Genomic DNA, 23613 nt, shown 5'->3' on the forward strand with positions numbered 1-23613 from the left:
AACACAGGTAACAGGCTGAAGCTCTTGTCCTGTGGCTTTATGTCCATAAATATAAACCTTATTTATCTTTTTAATATACTAAACTGGGACTTAAAAATATTTTAGACACCCCCCCCCCTCATATTCTGCAGAGGTTTCCCTCAAAAATCACAGTCTAAACATACCATTTATGTCCATTTCTTTTTATCTAGTTTGCATTGTCAGTCATTTGCTAACCTATACCTCATTAATACACTGTTATCTTAATTTTTCTAGTCAACCCAAAGTATACCTGAGCATTCGTCATATTCATATGCTGCTGTTGTGGTGTATATCTTGAACAATTTCTGCTCAATATGCATCATCTCCTTTTTCTTCAGATAACACAAATGCCACTTTTGGGGTGCTGTGAATTCTGTTAAGCCTGGTTGTCAAGTTTCAGCCCTCTCAGGGCTTCACCTTCTCTGCCTTGACTTAAAAAAACCACACATACGTCTGCTCCATTAAAAAACGGTAACTCCTGAAAGCAAGAAATAATTGGAAAACTTGGAGAAATACAAAACCCAAACACATTTTAAAAGATCTTTGACAATGTATTCCTTATGTCACGAGGAGAAGGAATCATATCACCGTACTTTTGCTGCTGTTTGCTTATTTGGGCTGCTGGAGAATTTTGGTTTTTGTTTCAATTTGATCAAATTTTTTTCAGGTTTTGTAATAATTCTTAAATGAAAATCAAGATAAAATGAGAAAAGAATTCTATTATACTAGACATTTGACTGGGGTTGGTCTATAAACTGCATGGATTTTCTTGCTCACGAAATTCAAAGAGAAAGCTTAATTTAAGGTAAAGGAGTTTATCACACATGTCTAAAATCTCCCTTTCACATAATTTGTTTGGTTCTCTAATCTTTACTGTCTGTAACTGTTGTTTTTATAACACAAAAAATATTTTCAAATGCATTTAAAATGAGATTTGGAAGAAGAGTCAATCACTTCTATTTGATCAATTAATGAAGTTGGAAAGAAAAAAAGGTAAAGGTCCTTCAACATGTTCTTCAGCTTTAGGAAGGACTGTCTATCTGAAAGTCTTTTAGTCCTTTATCTTCAGATATATATTAGTTGTCCTTTTAATATGGTCTGGTCACATAAGATGTAAGGTTCTGAAAATCTCTTTACCAGTTAAAATAAGAGCTCGTTTTAACCTTTTTTCCAAAATATAAATTCCCCCCTCCAAGGTACTGTTACTTCTTCCTTGCACACCTTGCTTATACTATTAGTTTTATTACATTATATTAATCTTATATCCTGCTAACTTTATTAGTTTAAAAAGGCTGAAACATCATTAATGCTACCTGGTACATGGACATTAACATAAAACAAATAAACCAAAAATACATTAACAGAACTTGAAGTAAAAATGTCAAGAATAAGTGTGGAATTGTATGCTTTCTAATAAAAGCTACAATTTCAGTCTTTGGAAAATTAAAATCATCATAGACATTCCACTTATTCTTTTTAGACCTTTTTTTTTTTGTTAAGCACCACCATAATTATCCCTTTCAGCACAGAACACCCACTGATATCACTGTGAGTGAGTTTTAGGGGTAAAGGCTTAAAATTGACATTTGAGCTCAACTCTTTCAAGCCAGGTGAGCAGGCAGGCTGTCCTCTGAATCTGTGTTGCAACTGGAGGCAGTGGGAGTTTTCCACCATCTTCTTCTTGGGAAATGGGCTGCCAATTGGCAGAAAATAAGTCAATTACTACGATCAGTTCTGATCTCCAATCATGTAGTTGAGAGTAAATCTTCAGGCTCTGTGGAATACAGAAGGGCTACTGCAGGGTGGTAGAGCTCCTTAATGCAATAGGGCTGGTTGACTAATGCGACTATTCGGTCTTTACTACTTAATCTAGCTCAAATGTCTGTATCTGCTAGAGTGTCTTGTGCTGCCCAGGTATACGCTGACATATTGAGAAACACGGGAAATAATCGCTTTACTTAAGTTCCTTCTCCTGATTTTTGTTGATGTTAATTTCAGTCCCACTAAAATAAATAGCAGAATTGTTGACAACTTTAAGAAACAATGGTTTGACCCAAAGATTTAGACTTGGATATGACTGTGGCCCCAGAGATTTGGTAGTCTTTACACTTTATCTTCATTGGGAAGAAATTAAATCTGATTTTTTTTTAAAGTTTTTTAAATATTAAAAAAGTGAATTGATATTAGACTAAGTATAGTTATTTAAGATCAAAAGGCTATAGATACTAATTTTGAACAAAATTGACTGATTTTGTACCATGAGCCTAGTGACAAATTTGGCTTCTTCCTCAGAGTGTGGTATTATGTCTTTTCTCACATGAAAGTCACATTGACTTCAAGAATTCAGATTAAGGTACTTAGTTTTCATCTCTAATTCAAACTATAACAGACCTATGACTTTAAGGATATACTCATACTGTGCTGAGCTCCATCCTGACTTGGGCTTTTCTATAGAATTCCTTTGCCTTTGTATTACACAGGTTATAACTGGCAGGCTTTCTCATGCAAATGCAAACATTCCTATTCTGTTCAGGAAAAAAAAGGCAAGACTCCCCCTCAACACATGCACTTTTTCCCCAAGTTTGTGGTCATCCAAGCCACAAAGGAGCCACAGATGGTCCCTGAGAAGCTAAGAATAAAACTAATGTTCATTGTCTTGCCTTGAGGTAGTTTTGTCTATCTTGTCCATTGTTATTTACAAGATTTAATTATATACTGCAGCAGACGTGAACTGCTGTAATGAAGAACTTTAGTACTTAAAGGTCTATCTTCTGGCTACTTTTTAAAAGATTTTCTTAGCTGTATTTGTGTGGCTTTAATGATAGTAATTTGTTTGACATTTTTAAACCCTCATATACTTGGAAATTCAGCTTCTAAGGTTTTGCAGAAAATAACTCTTCCTTCTGTGCTTATGTTATGACCTTCGTAGATCTTCTCCCGCAGCTCTTACATGCTCGTGGCTCTCCCTGGAAGCATTGAAGTTTCTGAGGATGCACAAGCTTCCAGATCAATAAGGTCTTTCATTCTATTGAATCCAAGAAGTGTAGTAAAACTCTGGGGATGCAATCCTATCCGGACCACAACTAAATACAATATTGGTATAGCCCAATGAAGTGAATCTATCAGGCTTTGTACTGCTCTACAAGTAACAGTGTTTAATAAGAGCTACTACGAGCTTTGTGCGTAATCTATAAATCACAAGCACAAAGTGTTTCTTATGACATCTCCTTTGAGAAAAGCACTTAGATGGTTCAGTGAAGGCTCAATTCCTCTATTAGAGAAAGAACGTCTAAGTGAAGAGGAGGAAATCTGATATTGGACAGAAACCCAGTCAATTAACCTGAATAAATAAAAAAATAAAGAAGATGTATGCAGAGTGCCAGACTTCTGTGTCAGTTTGCACCCAGCTGTTGCTTTAAGCAAAATCCTATTCTGAATACATGGAAGGAGCACAGAGTTGGTGTTTCCTCAGCTGGAGGAAGGATTTTGATAATGCAATGTGAAAAAAACCTCAATGAACACTGAAATATAAATGTTTCTGAAACTGGTCTCTTGACAATAATTGGTCATTTGGATTGTAAAAAAAAAAAAAAAAGGAAAAAGCTGTTCAGAGATTATAAGCTAACATGAAGGAAATAGATGTCTTATTTGCTGTAGCTTGTTATCCAAACCAAAAGCTTTTGCTTTGATTAACTTTCTTGTATCAGTCTCTTGCCCATAAGAGATCTACTCTTTTTTTAGTGTTCAATGCCATTCACTCTTCTTTGCTATATATCTTCATTTCATTTTATAGTGAATATCTGAACTCCAGATGGTGTGATTATTAAATTCAATGGCTATTTGTTTTTTCTTCAACAGACCATTGGCGTGCTGGACTTGCTGCTGTAAAATCTAGTGTGCAATGTCATGATTCCCCAGTCCAACAAAATTTTCCATTATGAAAGGGAGATTTTACTTTGACCAGAAAATTAGGCTACTGTGCTGACATCTGTGTGGAAGAGGTTAGGGTCCAGGAGTCGTATTTAGCATATCAGCAGACTGACCTCATTTCCCCAGAAAAGGGAGGTACCTTTTCATTGGCATATTAATAAAATTCAGTACATGTTGCTGGCTATCTGAGAAGCAGCTGATTATCTCCACCATTGCTAACAGATTGTTCAGCTTTACAGCATGACAATATAAGTCCTTCACCTCCAGGAAGAGAGAGGAGGACGTTTGAAAAAACTGGATGTGTGGAAGGCAGTTACACTTAAAAACCATCAAACTGTGATTTTTAAGCGCTTTTAAAAAAGGGAATCTGCAAAAATTAACGGTTATCTAAAAGACTGCTTCTCAAAGATACAATGTTTTGCTGCTTCCGTCAATGACATTGATAGCAGTCATCTACCTGATCTCCATTCATTATTCATTCCTTACTTTAAGATCACTGTGGGACTCACCATATTTTAAATCAATAAGTTAACCAAGAGAATGTTGAAACTAAGTTGCAGCTTCATATAGAAATGAACTTCTGAAAGAGAATTAAAATTAAACAAATGTAATTGACTTGTTTAAATGATGTGGTCTGAGGAGGTGATGGGGTAGCTGGACCCCTGCAACTATTTCAGCCTGGTTGGTTTCTCTGTAGCGACTGCCAAAAGGGTGTTTCTGAGGCAAAGCTATTGCAATGTTTTGATGGGAACAACTCTTAATTTCCTCTTTCTGCCTGCTGCAGTTTCCTTAAACTTGCTTTAGACGGGCCTCAAGAAAGGCCAGAAGGACTTGTGTGGGAAGTGTTTAAAGCTAACTTTAAACACAGGTAATACATGTAATTAAGTACATTACAGGTTCCCCCCGCCCCCAGGGTGATAGTATCTGCAGGGAGCTGCTGAGTAAATCCCGACTGTTCAGCTATAGAGAAGATTGTCCGACCTGCGGAGAACCCAGGCTATTGAAACAGCACAGACTCTCTGGCCAGCAATTATTCCGAAATCAGAATACATTGGCCGGGCTGGATGCTGAAGGAAGATTCAGAGTGAGAAACTGTGGGTTGCAGCAATAAAGCGTAAATGAGCGCAGAGGGAAGAAGTGGAGAGCCTGGGTGTGCCCTGGGATTGGGTCCAGGGCACTGGTGAATGTTGCAAGGTGGTGAGATGGGTGCGTAGCGAGAGATCTTGAGCCAGCGTTGGGGACGGTAGATGCAGCTAGGTGTGCTTAAAGGGAGAGGGGAATGGGTGCTCTCTTGTGGATGGCTCCGTCTAAGGGACTGGGGACATACTGGTGCAGAAGACAGGAGGGCACAGAACATCAAACATGGTTGTAGCAGCCATATTGGGAGTCTAGTCCTTGAGTATTTTCCTGAAAATGTTTATATTCTTCTGCCTCAGTGCAACAGTATTCTTTGTCTTAACTTCTGTGGGAGACTTGGAGCATCTGGATGGAGTGCAGGTGGGCCTTCGTGCCAGGGAACTGTGTGCGGACCTATTCTCAACAAATCTGTGAAATGCAAGTAACATCTCTTCCCTTTCAAGGATACGATGATACATCTGACACTGGAATCTGTTACTACTTTACACATTTTTTGATCTGTTTGTTGACTAATATGTTGCTGAAGTGACCAGCAACATAAGATCCTTGAAGAGTCGTAACACTTTCTTTAGCGAAACATTTTTTTTCCTCACTGCTGTTCTGTTGTCAGTAATTCTGTGGTCTTCATTGCTGTAATCTGATTTGGATAACAAACTGCCTGTGAAGCAGATGGTACCCTTTGTCACTTCTACAGGATCTCAGGCTAGGACTAATCGAAAATTCCCCTGGTGTGCACAGAATTAAGCTTTGCTGCTATCACCCACACAAGAGAAAAACGTGCTTATTTGCACGACTGAAAAAACCTCATTCACTGCGGTTGTAGAGATGAATAAATCCCTTTGCCAAGTTTCAGATGCACTAGAGACTGGTGACTCTTTATAGGGCTGTCCCACTGCTCTGTTGCTCTGCGGATCTGCGCTCCTGACTGGCAACTTGCTTTTAGTTCCTGTTCCAAATGTTTTGGCCTCTTGCTGTGAAAAGATACTTTCACACAATTTCCAATCCATTAAGGAAGTATCTGTCTGGCAGTTTCCAATCCATATGAGCCTGTACATTCCCTCTCCATATGAGCTTATGGACTTTTTTCTCTTCTCTCACTCTCTGCCTGACAGCATAGAGAAGAACCATTTTTGCAAGGTGAAGAAAAAGGGGAGAAGAGGTAGCAGTAACTAAAGTTAACAACCGTTTTCTCTCCAGAAATAGAGATTCTGCAAAAATAACAGGATGAAAATGCCACTAATGGCCATTGTTCTTCCTATTCTGAACATGAAATCAAAGTATGTCTTTTCTTTCAAGGTCTGCCTGTGGGGCTGTTATGACCTGTATGGTACAGCTTAAAGTTTTTGCTTCAAATATTTTTATATTGTTTGATTTTCACCTTATACTAGAGATGGTAAGAGATGCCTTAGGAGAGTCTATCCTCTCCTATTCTCAATACTCTAATCTTTGTATGTTGAAGCTTTGTGCATCTTGCAATTTTTCATGAAGTTCTGTTAACATCGTATGTAGCTTGTTCTTGCTTCCTCTGCAAAGAGATATGTGCAGTTGAGAACTATGGACCAGAATGTGCTTTGAGAAATTTACATTTTCTTTGAATTTTTGTTAATGAAGAAGAGGTAGAAGAATTGTCCCTTGCTCTTGGAGCAGTGGTGGCATTTATACACTTAAGCTTCTGCTAAAGCAGCCTCTCCACTCAAGCAAGTTTTATGCACCATAAGCTTTGTAATACTTGGGAGTTAGAAGTCAAGATCAGGTTCCTAAAACTTCAGATGAATTTTCTGGATATCCAGCTATAGCTGTTTCGTTCTTTGAAAGCAAAGTCTGATGTCATGAACCTTGAGGTATGAAGACCACGTCTCAAGCAGAGAGAGTTAGTTGGTGAAAATGACTGATGGCAAACGAGGTCTGACAGTTTATGCCTGGTAACTTACTACATTTGGGCACCTGAAAACAGATTAATAGTGTGTTTTGAAAATACCTCTGCATTCTGCTCCCATTTAAGCAAAACATGCACTTCTCCTAGGTCTTCAAACTAATTTATACGTTGCGGTCTTGTTTCTGGCAGTGCCACAGTCAAATGTAGAGAAGACACTTGTTAGCTATATTACCTGAACACAGATGATATTATTTATTTTTTTCAGTATCCCTTGATAAGATTTACTACATACAGCACTCCATAATTGAGAAATCGAGAAGCTGAACAACTGGGTTTTTGTAACTAATTTCTGGACTCTGTGAAGGAGGTCCTTGGACATTTGCCAGTTCCATCTTAGTGGGATTATGTTGCTTGCATATATTGCTGTAATATCTGATTACCATGGGAATTAATGTAATGGCAAGTATTGATATAAATAGTATCTGGACAGGAAATAACCAATAGTGTAAAACCCACTATTCTCTAACTATTAATAGTTCTTTTTGCATTGTAAAACATATGAAAAGAAAACACTAATTATCTTATTTACAAGCACCAGGCTATTCAAAAAAAGAAAATTAAGAATATCTCTTTAGCTTTCCCTTTCTTTTCATCCAATACAAGACATTGGAGGAAAGCAGGTAACCAAGGTACAGCAGCTAAGAGCAATAATGGTGCATGACATTTGATTATTCTAAATAATCCCACTAAATAACCCATGCAGGTACAGTTACTCAGGCTTGCACTGGTGAATATCTAGAAGAAAGAAAACAGAACCTCCGAAAATGTATTTTGGTTTATGAGCACTATCTGTTGAACTCTTGAGATTTGTTTCTCATCTCTTATATAAAATAATGATGTCAGGATTATCCCATTGATATTAATGGTGGTGTTCCTTGCTTGCACTGGGGCTGGTACTTAGGAACTGGTTTCCTTGATTTGTAGCTGCAACATTGTAAATGCAACTAGTTTAAAAGCCTTCCGTTAGCAATGGCATGAGATTTTCCAACAAGACATTTCAAAAGCTTAAAGGATCCCTTCTTTTCCCGTTTCCTCTCTTTACATGTATCCTGTATTGTGGATGACTTGTGTTTTCCAGATCCTACTGTGAAGTTGAAAAATTTATTTTATAATCTAAGAAAAATCTTTTAAAATGAAAAACAATATGCAAAACTAGGGTTTTATTTTCAGGATCTCTTCAATATCTAATCCTGTTCCACCTACTCTGGATATAAGACTGCTGCTACAAACAAATATTGGAATTAAAAGATGGAGAGAGGTAAAATAAAAATGAAAAAAAAAAATCCATATTGCTTAACTATTGTCCTTGTTAATTTTTAAGACTATTCTCATTGGCTGATATGTGAATTAATCTTCCTCGTCAGTTATCATCCTATGGACAAGTAATGCATGTACTGTGTTTTCAAATACAACCTCATACTAGGGAGTTTTAGTGTTTGAACTAAAGGGAGGCCGTTCAGAAGCTTGTCTCAAGTATCTGTGTCTGGAAACGAGAGGAACTGGAAGTCCACGTGCAGTCTCAGAGCTATGATGTGCCTTGGGGACCTGGCACACGTGAGTGGAGCACGGTCCTTGGTGGGTACAGGCTCTTTGAAAGGGCTGAGCACTAAAAAGAGGAAGGGGAGTTGTGCTCTACGGAAAGGCAAGACTTGACTGCACCGAGCTCCAGTGCCAAACAGGAGACACATCTCTCCAGACCTGACCAAGGTCAGAGGGAAGTCGTTTCAGTGGTATCATCGCTGGGATATGCTGCAAACTGCCTGAAGCGGGTTTGGTTTCCCACCAAGAATTAGTGGAAGGGTCCTGACCATGCGCCCTACTCTTCATGGGAGATGACACCCGCACAACCGTCTTCTGAGAGCGCAGCGTGGCTTTGTGCAGCAATCCAAGAAGTTTCTAAATTGTGTTGCTGACAATTTCCTAATGAAAATGCTAGAGGGGGCGAGCAGGAGTAACGCTCTGTTTGCCTGGTGCTTACAAACAAAGAAGAATGACAAATGTGGTCATAGATGGCAGGGTGGGCTGCAGCAACCAGAAAATGGTAGAGGTCAGGACCCAGAGAAAAACTGAGCTGTGGGATATTAGACTCTGGGCTATTCTGGAAGCTTCTAGACAGAATTCCTGGGGGAAGCTGACCAAGGGAAGAAGTACCCAGGAAAGCTGGGGTTTTTTTGAGAAAAACTTATTTGAAGGTTAGGAACAAATCATCCCATTGTGGAGGAACACTGGGAAATTCAGCAGAGGCTTCTGAATTTAAGAGGAAAATGGGAGGATATAGGAGGTGGAAACAGGGACCAGCAAAGAGGTGTATGTAAGCATTGCTCTGACACTTTGGGTGAAATCAAGAAGGACAGTCAGCCTCATTTAAGTTTCTGGAAAGCTCATAAAGCACATTTTCACAGAATTATTTTCCAAACATGTGAAGGACAGGGAGATAATTAGTAATAGTCAACTCAGCTTTACCAAGGGAAATTCCTTCTTGTCTGACCTGGTGACTGACCTTCTATGATGAAAAAAACTGGCTGTGTGGATGTGATGAGAGAGGTGGATGGGATATACTTAGTACTGTTCATAAGCAACGATGTGTTCTCATTCAAATGAATACCATCTGATACCATAAATAGTTTTCAATGTCTTTTGGTAAATTATCATGGAATATTTAAAAAAAAATATTTCCAAATGACATCTGAACTCTCTATTTCCCCTTCCAGATATTTCCCTTAGCAATGTGAAGTTTAAAAAAGAAACTCCCACAGCTAAGCACTATTAAACCCCACTTCAATTTGTCCCAGTCCTTTAAAAAAGGTAGAATATTTTCTTTGCTTAAATGTTTCCCATTAGCAGCATATTCTTATGAAATGTCAACAAGACAATATGAATAAATACATAAATACATAAATTTGTTTTTTCCCCTGTTCCTCCTTAACTTTCTTCTTTTCCAGTGATGCCAGCAGCTTCTTAGCTCTGATTCTGAGGTTTTTTCCTTCTTGCTATATCCGAGCAAATTAGATCAGTTTGAGCATGGAGTCCCATCATGAAGAGTCAGATAAAATACAAGCTTCCTTATCCTCTGTAGGACTAAAAGCTTTTCCTCTAGCTTTGATCATTTGGGTAGTGATATAAAAACGAGTAAGCTTTAACTGGAGAGATGCAAAATGGACTCCCCAAGTGCCAGAGGGAGATTCAGAAAATTGAATTATTATCTAAACTGCCAAATATGGGATATTTTTCAGCATTTACCTTTTGAATAGGCTTTAAACCTGAGAAATATGTTTATTGACAGATGCTTCAGCAAGACACCATGGTTACTGTGCTTACAGACTTCAGTTATACATGTGATTGTATTTATGATTCTTATTATTTTTAGTGACTTTGAAGAACAATGAAGAATGAGTCCTTATCGTGCTTGGCACACGAAACTGCTGTAAAATGAGGCCAAAAAGAATAAAAAGGAGAGCTTTATGGACAGCTCTCAGAAACAGCTGGCCTTCAAGTAAATTCTTCTGCAATATCAACCAGAAACTGAAGAACAGAAAATGGGAATTTGCGACAAAATGTTTCCTGAGATCTGGACTGTAGATTTTAGATTGTGAAGTGGTTTATATGGATAAAACATTTCATACTGAGCAAAGCCTGTTATTACATAGGGAAGTTCTCCATTGTTTCAGTTTTGCCCCCTATTTCCTCTCCTTAAATCAGCAATGCTCTACTGGTATAAACGTAAAGAACTGTAGCCTATTATCTGAATCAAACCCATTAGTAAGCAAATGCAGACAGCACATTTTCACAGATAAAAAAATCCCATTTCAAAAAACTTGCCAATTTCTTTTTTCTGTGTTTGTATGTGCACATGTGTGTCTGTTAATTCTGAACCTGCACTGAGTGCTTAAAATGACATATATGCTATTTTCAGAAATTCCATTGCTATCTAATTAGTTCAGTGTTTGAACTAATGTTTAGACATGTTTGTGCATGTCATCTGTCTTGTTTCATTGTGCTAGTGCATATGTACCAGCAATTGGAGAAAACAGCTTTATCTCCCTGGTGAGGTTTATCTGTCTTAATAGAAGAGGATGAAAAAATAAAGAAAAGCTACTTACTTGCTTCATAATCTGATGTTTTATTCTGTGGGTGTGTTTTACTGCACAGCATCTTGCATTATAGCATTTGGATACTCTTTCTGTTTTCCAGATGTGCCTTTATTTGTTTTGCAGTTTTCTCCTGACTTTCTGCAGCCTTGTATGGGTTACAAATAATTGGCTGAAGATGCCTGGTCAGACTGAACATTTCTTTGGTTTTGTAACTTTCATTGACAAGTGAACAGCAAAGAAGAACAAACCCACAAATACTTTAAGATGGTCAGAGCAAGCAAAATTTAGCAGATAGTACACTAATTTCTCATTATGATCTCTTGGCCCATCTAACGCATCCAACTTGCAGTAAGCCTGCATGTTTCTTTAAACTATATGAGAGAACATGTTCGCTAAAGATAAATCTAAAGCGTTGGCAATATTTGCCTTACAGTGCTTCCTGATTTTTCCCCCGTTATCCAGACTAGGGAGCTGGCTAGTCTGTATGCCACATCTACCTTAATCTTGCATGCCTGGACTTCCATCTCATTGAAATCAGGCTGTGGATAAGGAGAGAGGCCAGCGTGTGCCCAGGACTTGTCCTTTCGTGAGGTAGGGAATAGTTAAGTCATGTAGTCAGGCCTCTTGTTTGAATGTAGTCTCTATGAGACCACCAGTGATGCTATTTTGCTTTTTTTTGCAAAGCTAGAAACATTGTCCTTGTTGCATAGAGTTGAAATTTTGCACAGAGCTCAAATTTTCCTAATGAGAAAATTTAAGAAAATGCTGAAGTGGAGAGATAGCATAGCTCCATTGAAGCAATGCTGATTCATACTACCAGGCATTCTGATCCTGCAAGTCAGATATTGGCTTATGGGCCACATCCTGGCTACAAGGTACCACCAGGATTACTAACAAACTGGGCATGAATTCTGCTACAAAAAGCCCACAGACTGAAATGCAGACTACTGGAGAAAAAGCAATATAAAGTGTTATGGCTTACGGGGACTTCTCCTCCCCTCTCCCAGCAGAATCAGATCCACAGTGATTCCTCCACCCTGGTTATCCCCAGCCCTTCTGTACCTTCCTTGGTTTTATTCCGTTTGACCTTTTTTTGAAAACAGCTGCAGAGCTGTACTGTATGATGGGATAAAAAGATATCAGTCATAAAAGAGGAACTCACCTTTAGGAGATGTAGAGTGTCTACTAAAATGAGAAAATTGGGAAGACGAAGAAAAAAACCCTTGTTTTCTTAATGTCCAGCAGAATCTTGAACTATACTCAGAACACAAAAATAATTAAATGAACAAGAACTGCCAAAACCCAATGGCTCTACATCGCTTTTCATTCTGCTAATTCCTTTATTTAATAAATGCCCTGCTCTGAATACAGAGATTAATAAAAAGCTCATGATAGAGATTACCTTTTTGTTCAACATTCATTGTTTTACCTGATATAAAATGGAAACTGGAAGCACTTTGTTAAATGGACTGAAAATTTGAAAGGTTGTGTAATTTCACTGTACCTTCTGCAAGTACCTCTTGAACATTAATCTGAAAAGCTGTTTTGTAGCTGCCAAAAGCAGATTCTCCTCAGGGATACCTGCACACCTTCCAGTGCAACAATATGGTAAAGTGACTATATGTTCTCCTCTCCTCTCCTCTCCTCTCCTCTCCTCTCCTCTCCTCTCCTCTCCTCTCCTCTTCTTCATTTACTTTACTTTTTAATTTAATTTAATTTAATTTAATTTAATTTCATTTCATTTCATTTCATTTCATTTTGTTTCATTTAGTTTCATTTGCAGTGATTTATGGTTTTAGAGGTAAAATTCTGTCACACCTGGTTGGATCGGGCAGCATGTGCTGCACGGAGGGAGGGGAGGAAGGACCACAAGGGAGTGCCGAGCATGCACGAAGAGAACTTTTACACGTAAGGAGAAGTCTGGGTTTGCAATGACCTTGTGGAGAAATACCTGGAGGGCAAAAGGTACAAATATGCTGAAAGATAGGAAAAGATTTTCAAAACGTTGTTTGGTCTTGTAAAGCACAGATCACATTTCAGAAACCTTTTCTCTTTGGAGGAAAATATATCTTTTCTGGTTCATATGATGGTTAAAAATGTTAAAATCCTCATAGAATGGAAATTCCATGTTACAGCCCATTTGAGCTTCGGGCTGCTGGCAGATCACTTTAGGATCTGATCATTGAACACGTTGTTCCTGAAAGCAGAGTTCAGGTCCTTGTCTTTCATAAAGACACAAGCGCAGTACTCTATGATATGACTGTTTTCTTTAGTAACATTTTAAGGACCTAGAAAGCCGCAATTCCTCTCTCGCCTTCTGTCAGTTGGTGCACTAGTTCTTATGACAGAGAGAAGAGCAGGAAATCTTCTTTTCATTTCTTGTATGAAATTTCTCAGTTGAATTGCCTTGAGGGTTTTTGGGTTTTTTTTTTTTTTCTCTGAGGCTATAGAGTGGGTGGCATCAAAAAAGCAGCATTTACTGTTACTATGGTAAAGTACTGAACTTCACTGCAGTGCTCTCTGAATCGGAGATATTTAGAGGAATAGGAAATAAAAAAGTGTTCATTTTAGTCACCATCTTCATTACACATTGGTACATAAAAATATCTTTTTAATCTCAAAAGAAATAGTCCAACTGCACATCCATGACACAAATACCTGCTGGCCATTAACTATTTGATTGGCAGTTACTGAATTTTGTTTCTGGATTTCTCATTATATAATCTTTGGGATGAGCAAAGAAGGGAGTGAAAAGCAGACCGTGCTCTCCCACTAATACTGAGGATCCTGAAATAACAAATTCTCTGTTAAAATATTATTTGCTGAATGTATGAATTTAAGGATGTAGGTTTTAGCATCCTGTTTCTTTTCCCATTATGACTCACCGTTACTGTCTGAAAGCAAGAGAGGATATAAGATACCAAGCACTGGTGATGTAGTAGGAATTTCCAGGAAACTGTAACTCGTTCAATATGTCTACATGTGTGTAGATGTATTTTTTGCTGCCAGACAATGCTAGCTTTGGACCCAGAAGCCCCATCTATCTTTGCTTCTCAACCAAGACAAATTAGCCTGGACATACATGGCAGCACAAGGCTGATGCAGATATGTTGTGTCTAGTACTGGGGCTAGTCCATCCAAAGGGACCTTGGGTAGCTCGCTCTGTCTTTCCTTTGCCTCTTACAGCAATAACATAAGAAACTGCAAAGGGAGACAGTTATTGATTTGCTCTTAGAGACAGATCAAATAAGTCAGATGAGCTATTGGCTTCTTTCTGAAGCCGAGAGAGCTACGAGCAGGGACGGAAGATTTTGAAAGGCATCCAAACTTATGAGATAGCCAAAGCTAAGGTTTATATTTTCTTAGTTCAAGTTACACTAATAACAGTGGAAAGGAGCAAGCTTGCCTAGAGCAAGCTTGCCTAGAGCAGTGCTTCTAGAGCTTAAGATGGACATTTAAAAAATTTGTTTTCATGATGCTTCTTTGTGGGAAGAGGATGGCAATGGAGAGGAAGGAGTGTGAGCCCTGAGGTAAGGGATAGTACGAGAGACAAAGCCCAGCTATGCCTACTTTTAATCTTCCTGTAACCAGAGATTAAAGAAAGCAGCTACGTTTTCCTCCTAAGGTCTGTTGTATGTAGGCGTAAGACAGAGGATTTTCTTAATGTTTTCTTTTATTGGGTAAGCATCACCAAGAAACCGCAGAGGTGTGGGAGGCTGGTATTCCTATTACACTTGGCTGCTTGAAAAAGGAAAAATCTGATCCTATAAATGTACATTTTAAAATCAGTCTGTAAAAGAATGGCCGAGAATCAATAATAGAATAAATGTCAGATGAATACTACATTTTGTCAAACTGGTATTTAAGATAGCTCAATCCTTTAAATGTTTCTAGTCAGTGAGAAAAAGACAAATTTTCTTATCTTTGTAATGAAACGCTGTATTCCTGCATACTCAAGGATTAACCGTTACAGAACATACATAAACTAATTGATATCATTTTGCATTGTGCATTATAACATTGATCGCTTCAACTTGCTTTTATTTACAATGCAGTTGGTGATTTCTGTTTATCATGGAGAAAAGTGGAAGGAAATATAAAGACCTAGGCTGTCTAACTACCTAACTGGAGAAGAGTTGGCCATTTAGCAACAAACAAAACATGGACACATGTATGTTGATAAATGTTAATTTAAAAATCATCAGGTAGAAAATGGGTATTTTATTTTATAAGAAAAGTCACCTTACATAGAAATTCTGCACCACGCCAAGAAACTAGCCAAATCCATTCAAACCATTTTTTAAGAAAAAATACTTAGAAAGACACGGTAGACAGATGATATGCTGATTTGATATTGCACATAATTTAATAAGAAATCGAGTTTATCAATGTGTAGAGAAAATGTATGTGTAGGATTTTTCAAATGAGCAGAACTACTATTTCTATCATGTTGCTGTCATATGTGATAGCTTTCAAAAAAGCCACAAATCTATAAACATTTCAGAAAGCTTTTTGTCCTCTTTTTTTTATTATTTCACAGGTCATGTGTTCTATGAGGGTGATACCTGAGTCAGAAGTTTCTGTCACAGAGACTAATTTGTCTGCCTAAAACATTAAATCACCAGTTAAGCAAGACCATTTTGGGAAGAAACAGTCATTTCATTAAAGAGACATATGAGCTTATGCAAAGTTAAACAGATAATGCAATTGACGTAATTTCTCAAGCTTAAATATTCATTAGTTCTTTATAATGGCAAATAGTTCCATAAGCAATGAAACTGATAAAATATGTCTAAATTAAAAAAGAGAACTTATTTTTTGTCAAGTTTAATTAACTTGTCTTCCAGGTTCTTAGGGAGCCTGACAGAGAGCTGCACAGATTGTGACCGTGTAAGTCTTTTTCCATGCTAACAGTAAAAATAATAATAAAATAAGTTATGACATTTTCTATTTAGAACTAAATGATAGGGGAAATATTTTTTCCCATTGGATCACAATTTTGATAAGAGAAAGTCACTCTAAAATTGATCAAAATGAAGCATAATGCCTGGGCTCTGTGTTATTCTGTATGCCATTCATCTCACAAGAATGTATTTAGCTTACTGTATTTATCTTACAACCATCTCATAGTTCTGGTTCCAGTAAGACAAGTTCTTGGAAGGACAATAAAGCATATGCTGAAATTCCAGAGAAAAGAGTAGTTTCACAGAATACTTAAAGATTGCATCAGTCCAGTTCAATGTGTAGCAGCCTCCCAGCTGAGCACAAATAAGGGTCAGATAAGTTGCCAGAAGATATTTAGGAATCGGTTTGATTCCAGGATGAGCAGAATAATTCATCTTGGTTCCCAAAGGAGGATGCAGCATGGGAGGAAACACCTGAAGCTGTATGATGAAGGTATGGCGACAGGTTTGGGCTTTTGGTGTGAGGCCTTTGATTTAGCCTTGGAAGCCTAACAAATAGCATTTCATATTATATCTGAAATACTCAAAACCTCTTCTGATCTGGGTTGTGGAAACATGTCACTTGAGCTGTACTCCTCCACCATATTCAAAGAATTACACACATTTCTTTCTGCCAAGGTTGACTGAATAACAAAAAGAGAAATACTTTTGTAATAAATATTATGTAATAAATAAAATAATAATAAATATTATTTTCTATACTCTAAATATATTTTTCTGTAGTGAAAATTAAATCACTTCCATGACAATATTAAAATTGCCATTTTGACTTAGAGTTTTGTCATTTCAACAGTCTTGCTTTTCAGTCATTATGAGCTACAAAACTTGCATTTGCACATTCATGGTACTACACCTGCAATTCTGACACTGCCAAGGCTACCAAAATCTTCTGCTTAACGTCTTTTTGAATTCTTAAATACACTGGGAGAACTTACTTACTGTTTACAGGAGGCACCAAGGATTAGATATTAATTTGTGTAGTCAAACAGTGTTTGAATTACGCAGGAATACACAGGAATATTACACAAGAACAAACTGAAGGATATGACTTCACTTTTCTTCGCAAATTGCCTATCTACCACTGAACCAATAGTAGTAGTAATATAAGTATGGTAAATCAAAATTAAGAGTGTAAACACATATTTGTGTGGTACTTCATCATTCTAGTTCAAAACTTGTCACTTCCTTTCAAACCTCAGATTCACACAGCTCTCTGGAACAGACCACTCAATATACATGCGGAGTTTTTTGTGGGATATTTCACTTCTCAAATAATGTGACTGAAATAATTTCCACCAAAATGTCATCCTTTGCCCACAATAATGAATGAAGGGCAGTACCTCCTGCTTCCAGGGCTCCCTGCTGTGTTTAGTAATAAATTTAATTTCTGGGGGGGGGGGGTGGGGGGTGGGTGGTCCCCTCTCTGTTTCCATGAGTCAGGTTTCTGCAAACCATATTTCAGATTTGAATGGGAAGACTGAACATAAGAGTTCCAGGAAAATTATTTCCTTAGCCTTCTGGAGTCATTCAAATCCGTGCTCTCAAATGTCTCCTTCAAAATTAAATGTAGTCATTCCATATTGGATTAGAAAAAGAGGAACAAAACAAAATAATAATAAAACCCCCTAAATAGCATTGCAACGAAGGTCAATTAATTTCCACAAAGTATATGAAACAACTGCCTGCTTGGGGATGACAGACTAGAAAGGCTACTCTTACGTAATCTGCTTCTTTACCATAAAATATATGTAACGTTGTTGATAAAGGCTGAATAAATAAGTGTAGCAACATACTGATTTATCTCTTACTCCTTGTTCCCTGGATACATGTGAACTTAAAAAAATGCCCACTGTTGCATTTAAGTTTTTATCAGTCAGTTTTCAGATGTTACCAATGTCATATTTTATCTCTTCTGGCCATCTTAGGAAAGAGTGGAGCTTTCACAATGATACACAAAATTCAATTGAAGAGTTTTTTTGCATTGTATTGTGAGTGTTATTTGTTAAAGTGAAAGTAAATAGATGTTTTGAATGAACCAGTGTTATGAAAGAAAAAAATTTCTAGAATTTACTCTCAATCTGCATGTGTATGAAATGGACACATTTCAGTTTTTCTTTATTCATTTATTTTGGGGTTAAGAGAGAGGAAAGCTGTCCTTCATCTCAAGAACCACCATCTTGAATGTAGAGCTAAATGCTGAGTGTGTGAATTGCATTGGAATACTTTCCACTGAATTTTTCAATAATTCAAATTCTGGAAAAAAAATGGAAGACCTAAATACCAAAACCTTGAAGTATTTGAGAAATAGTGTTTGTTCATTTTTTAAAAACTTTGATATTGAATATAGTTCCATAGGTGATTTCTTTGTGCTTTTACGTGTACATATAATGGTAGGCTAGTAAGAAGGGAAACTGATAAATGAACAAAAAGCAAGGAAAGATGGAAACTAAGATTCAAAAGTTCTTTCAAATGCCAGTGTAAAAAACTTCTCCAGCAGAAAGGTGAAGGGAAAATTTTCTTAAAGGGAAAAGTTTGATCGTAAAGTTTTAGACAGCTTTAATATTGCTCTCTTTCCAAATTCTTCTCTAAGCACCACAGAAGCAGAGGGCAGGTGATGAACAGTTCTAAGTACCTTCTCTTAGGACTTAAATAGGATCAGCCTTTTTGAAAATCTGACCCTGAAAATGCGTTAGTGGTTTATGGCTCAGCATAGCTGATTTTTACATGCAATCTTGCATCCCCACTCGGAGCTCTCTGCAGCACCCTGACATGCTCCATTGACATGAGTGAAACAGCTTCTTTTTTGGAGAAGCCAAGGAGAACTTATGGGAGTGCCATCTAGATCACTTCTGCCTTAAGAGGTACGTCAGGTTCTGCAGTTGGTTGAGCACCACTCCAGCCCTGTTCTAGGGAGCACATGTACAGGAATGAGGTTCTGAAAACAGTCTATGGTTTTGTCCTCATGTCAAGAGAGATTAAAAGGTCGGGAGGTGTCATGGTTTAACCCCAGATGGCAACTAAGCACCACACAACCGCTCACTCACTCCCCCCCAGCAGAGTGGGGGAGAGAGTCAGAAGAGTAAAAGTGAGAAAACTTGCAGGTCAACTTAAAGACAGTTTAATAGGGAAAGCAAAAGCCACACGCCCAAGCAAAGCAAACCCGGGAATCCATTCCCCACTTCCCACGGGCAGGCAGGAGTTCGGCCATCTCCAGGACAGCAGGGCTCCAGCACGCCGAACGGGGACTTGGGAAGACAAACGCCATCGCTCCCAACGTCCCCCTTCCTTCTTCTTCCCCAGCTTTATGTGCCGAGCATGACGTCCCATGGTCTGGGATATCCCTCGGGTCAGTCGGGGTCAGCTGTCCCGGCTGTGTCCCCTCCCGACTCCTTGTGCCCCCCCAGCCTCCTCGCTGGTGGGGTGGGCTGAGGAGCAGAAAAGCCCTTGGCTCTGGGTAAGCACTGCTCAGCAGGAACAAAAACATCCCTGTGTTACCAACACTGTTTTGGTCACAAATCCAAAACATAGCCCCATACTAGCTACTATCCCAGCCAAAACCAGCACAGGAGGGTTTGCAGGTACTCCAGCACTATCTCCAGGCTCTTTAGCTTAGACAGAGGTATTGGTGGTGGTCTCTTTTAGAGATGTTGCTGGCATCACTTCAAGTTCTCAGAACAGGAAGCTTTTCAAAAGACTTTCATCATTTTTTGGTGGGACTCTATAATGTTATGTTAAACTTCTTTTTTTGAAGTTATGCATATGCCCAGTTGAAAGAAGAATGACGTTGCACAAAGAGTTGTTTCAGCACAGCATCTTACACCGATGTCAGTCAAATGTTTTAGGAGTTTCTCTCCTTGAACAGCCCCATTGCTGTCTGTCACACTAACCCTGCAGTTAGTGGTGGAAATCACTACTGGGAGCAGTTCATCTAGTTTTCCATGTTGTTCTTACCAGGATCTGAAGGTTTGCTCTGCTCAGAGATGAATTTCTCATGTCCTTCTGAACAAGCCAATCTAGGCATTCCCACTGCCCCACTGAGATATTTGTCCTCGAATTTTTTTTAAATGCCTGGGGAATAGCAACCAGCTACAGACCCCTACATTCTGTCCTCTCTCTGATAATCACAAAATGTTAAATTATAATTTTTATCCTTCTCAGAGTTCCCTGTGGAAGAGGAGAGCGAAGATACATGGTCAGACAACTGTTGCAGCTGTAGTCCCTCCTCTATGACTTGCCTCTGGAAGGATACAGTGGTGTATTGGGTTTGCGTGGCAAGGTTTGGGTAGTGGGGGGGGCTGCAGGGGTGGCTTCTGTAAGAAGCTGCCAGAAGCTTCCCCCGTGTCCAATAGAGCCAATGCCAGCCAGCTCCAAGTCAGACCTGCTGCTGGCCAAGGCTGAGCCATCAGCAATGGTGGTAGCTACTCTGGGAAAACGTATTTAAGAAGGTGAAAAAAGTTGCTGCAGAACAGAAAGTGCAGCTGGAGAGAGGAGTGAGAATACATGAGAGCACCAGCCCTGCGACCCCCAGGTCAGTGCAGAAGGAGGGGAGGAGATGCTCCAGGCGCCGGAGCAGAGATTCCCCTGCAGCCCGTGGGGAAGACCACGGTGAGGCAGGCTGTCCCCCTGCAGCCCAGGGAGGTCCACGGTGGAGCAGATCTCCACCTGCAGCCCGGGGAGAGAGGACCCCACGCCGGAGCAGGGGGATGCCCGAAGGAGGCTGGGACCCTGTGGGAAGCCCACACTGGAGCAGGCTCCTGGCAGGACCTGTGGCCCTGTGGAGAGAGGAGCCCACGCTGAGGCAGGTTTGCTGGCAGGACTTGTGACCCCATGGGGGACCCACGCTGGAGCAGGCTGTGCCTGAAGGACTGCAGCCCGGGGAAGGGACCCACGCTGGAGAAGTTCGTGAAGAACTGCAGCCCATGGGAAGGACCCACGTTGGAGAAGTTCTTGGAGGACTGTCTCCCGTGGGAGGGACCCCACGCTGGAGCAAGGGAAGAGTGTGATGAGTCCTGCCCCTTCAGGAGGAAGGAGCGGCAGAGACAAGGTGTGATGACCTGACCCCAATCCCCATTCCCCATCCCCCTGCATCGCTGTGGGGGAGCAGGTAGAGAAAATCGGGAGTGGAGTTGAGCCTGGGAAGAAGGGAGGAGGTAGGAAGGTGTTTTAAAATTTGGTTTTATTTCTCATTCTCCTACTTTGATTTTGATTGGTAATAAATTAAGTTAATTTCCCCAAGTCGAGTCTGTTTTGCCTGTGATGGTAACTGGCGAGTGAGCTTTCCCTGTCCTTATCTCGACCCACGAGCCTTTCATTCTATTTTCTCTCCCCTGTCCAGCTGAGGAGGGGAGTGATAGAGCAGCTTTGGTGGGCACCTGGTGTCCAGCCAGGGTCAACCCACCACAAGTAGGTTCAAGAGATGTACTTGAAATGCATCCTCCAGGTATGGTGTGTTGAGGGGTGGGCTAAGACTGACAAAGGACCTGATAAAGGGGATTATCCTGTGTTGGCCCTTGAGAACATCATCCCTCATTTGGCAAAGAAAGGGGTTATGAGAAAATTTGTATGCTGAAATTTTGGGACACTGAGGGCAGTTATCTTTTTATTACAGATGAACCTCAGTAGCCACTAACCCTCCTTGTTCAGCAGAGCTCTGTTCTTCAAAGAACAGCAGCAAGTGCAGACTATTTTATCTCAGTAGCAGCACACTCTCCCCCCAGCAGCTGCATCTGAATTCTTAAATGTGGAGCACTCAGAAAGTTACAGGTTACATCAGTCCAGTGAGTTTTCAGAAGAGAAACTCTACTGCTCTCCCCCTCCCACCCCCAGCACTGACAGTGCTCATTTTCTCAGTGACACTACTGCACTTTTAAGTGACACTACCGCTCTTCCAAAGTGGCAGCGGCAGCTTCTTTCTCTTCTTTGTCTTCTCCCCAGCTGTCTGTGTGTCTTCTACTGCCAGATTTTCAGCAATAGTCTCTTTGCAGAGACCAAGGGTCACAGGCTGTGGAGGGACAGAAAAACACATGCCTTTCGGTTGCCACTTTCCAAAGGAAGGCACAGGGCTCCCTTTGTTCTTGTTGACATGCCTCTGCCCTGGGCTTTTGCACCATTCTCAGTATGGCATTGCTGAGCTTCTCACAAGCGCCATTCCTTTTCTCTTGCCAGAGATGTATCAGCTTGTTTTTCATGTTTTAAGTCACTTTTTCCCACTAGGGATTGTTTCTATTATTTCCTTTGACACAATTTTGCTGATGTCACTTTTGCCCTTGCACAACATTCCTTCCTGCAGCAGATTTTCCGAGGTCTGTCCTGCACTGGCTACTGCTTTCCACTTTGCTGAGAGGGCAGCCAATCTCTTCTTCCTCTGCCATATTCTTTCTAGCTATTAACTTCCCATTTGCCTTTTCTTGCTTGCTGGTTTTCTGTACACATGGCCACATCCTCCCACCCTTCATAAACCCAGCATGTTGTAAAACATCTCATGACCTGCACTTCTGCCATGTTTTTTCATGCCTGTATTTTTTAAAGCTAGTTCCCGCTGCTGGATGACAACACTGAATACTGTGTATCCCCAGCACAACCATCTTCCACAGGCTTACTACGCTATGCCTTTGTACAGTGATTGCTGAAGCTGTTCCCACGCTCTTGCTGTGTTCTCCTGCTAGTCCCTCTCCCTTTTCGCTCCCATTTTGACAAATTTGTTTTTGAACTCTAGCTATTGAATCCTTCCCTGTGTGCATTCAAACAGCAAAGCGCTCCTCTCGCGGGATCATCTCTTGCCTTATGTTAGCTCCTGACCGTGCATTGTGCTGTGTTTAACTCGGAACCTGTTCCTCTTCTTTGCTGCCATACAGACCTCTGATCTTTGATACCACGCTGCCACAAACAATTTCAAAATTCCTGCTTTTCTGTGTACTTCTGATCTTCTTTCCTCTGAACTCAGGAGCTCGCTCCTCTGTACTGTCTCTTGGTTTGCAAGCCTGGTAAGGACAAGTGGTTATCAAATGCTGAAGGGAAGAGTGCACTGACTTTAAGGACCTCTTCTAGAAAATGAAGCTTTTAGATTAGATAGTGCTGGTGGGCTTATGCAGCGGATTTTGTGAATGGCTCTTTCTTTCCCTTTGTCTCAGGCAATTTTAGCAATTTCTGCCTCTGTCCTATCATAAAAGTTAACTAGTTTGGACTTTTCTGCTGGAAAATACCAGAAGGATCAATCCCTTCTTTGCCCAGTGAGAGCACATATTACTCTCCACTGTAGCCATTCCCATGCCAGTTTGGTTTCTATTTGTCCTGGATGAACCAGCCACTGTCCAACTCCACAGACCACTGTGCCCACCATATTTTAACAGGTACAGGCTCATGGGATCTGGTCCTTTGCCACTGTAGCATCATTGCTTCTTCTTGGCACAGTGCTTTGAAAGCTGCCCTTCATCTCGGACCGTTCTGCTCCCCCCGTTTGCCATCCAGCACTGCATTCAGTCTCCCTGTGCTCCTCCTGGACCTCCTCTGGAGCACAGGCACTGCTCTGATCTTG

The sequence above is a fragment of the Harpia harpyja genome, chromosome 8 (genome assembly GCF_026419915.1).
Source record: "Harpia harpyja isolate bHarHar1 chromosome 8, bHarHar1 primary haplotype, whole genome shotgun sequence".
NCBI classification, from domain to species: domain Eukaryota; kingdom Metazoa; phylum Chordata; class Aves; order Accipitriformes; family Accipitridae; genus Harpia; species Harpia harpyja.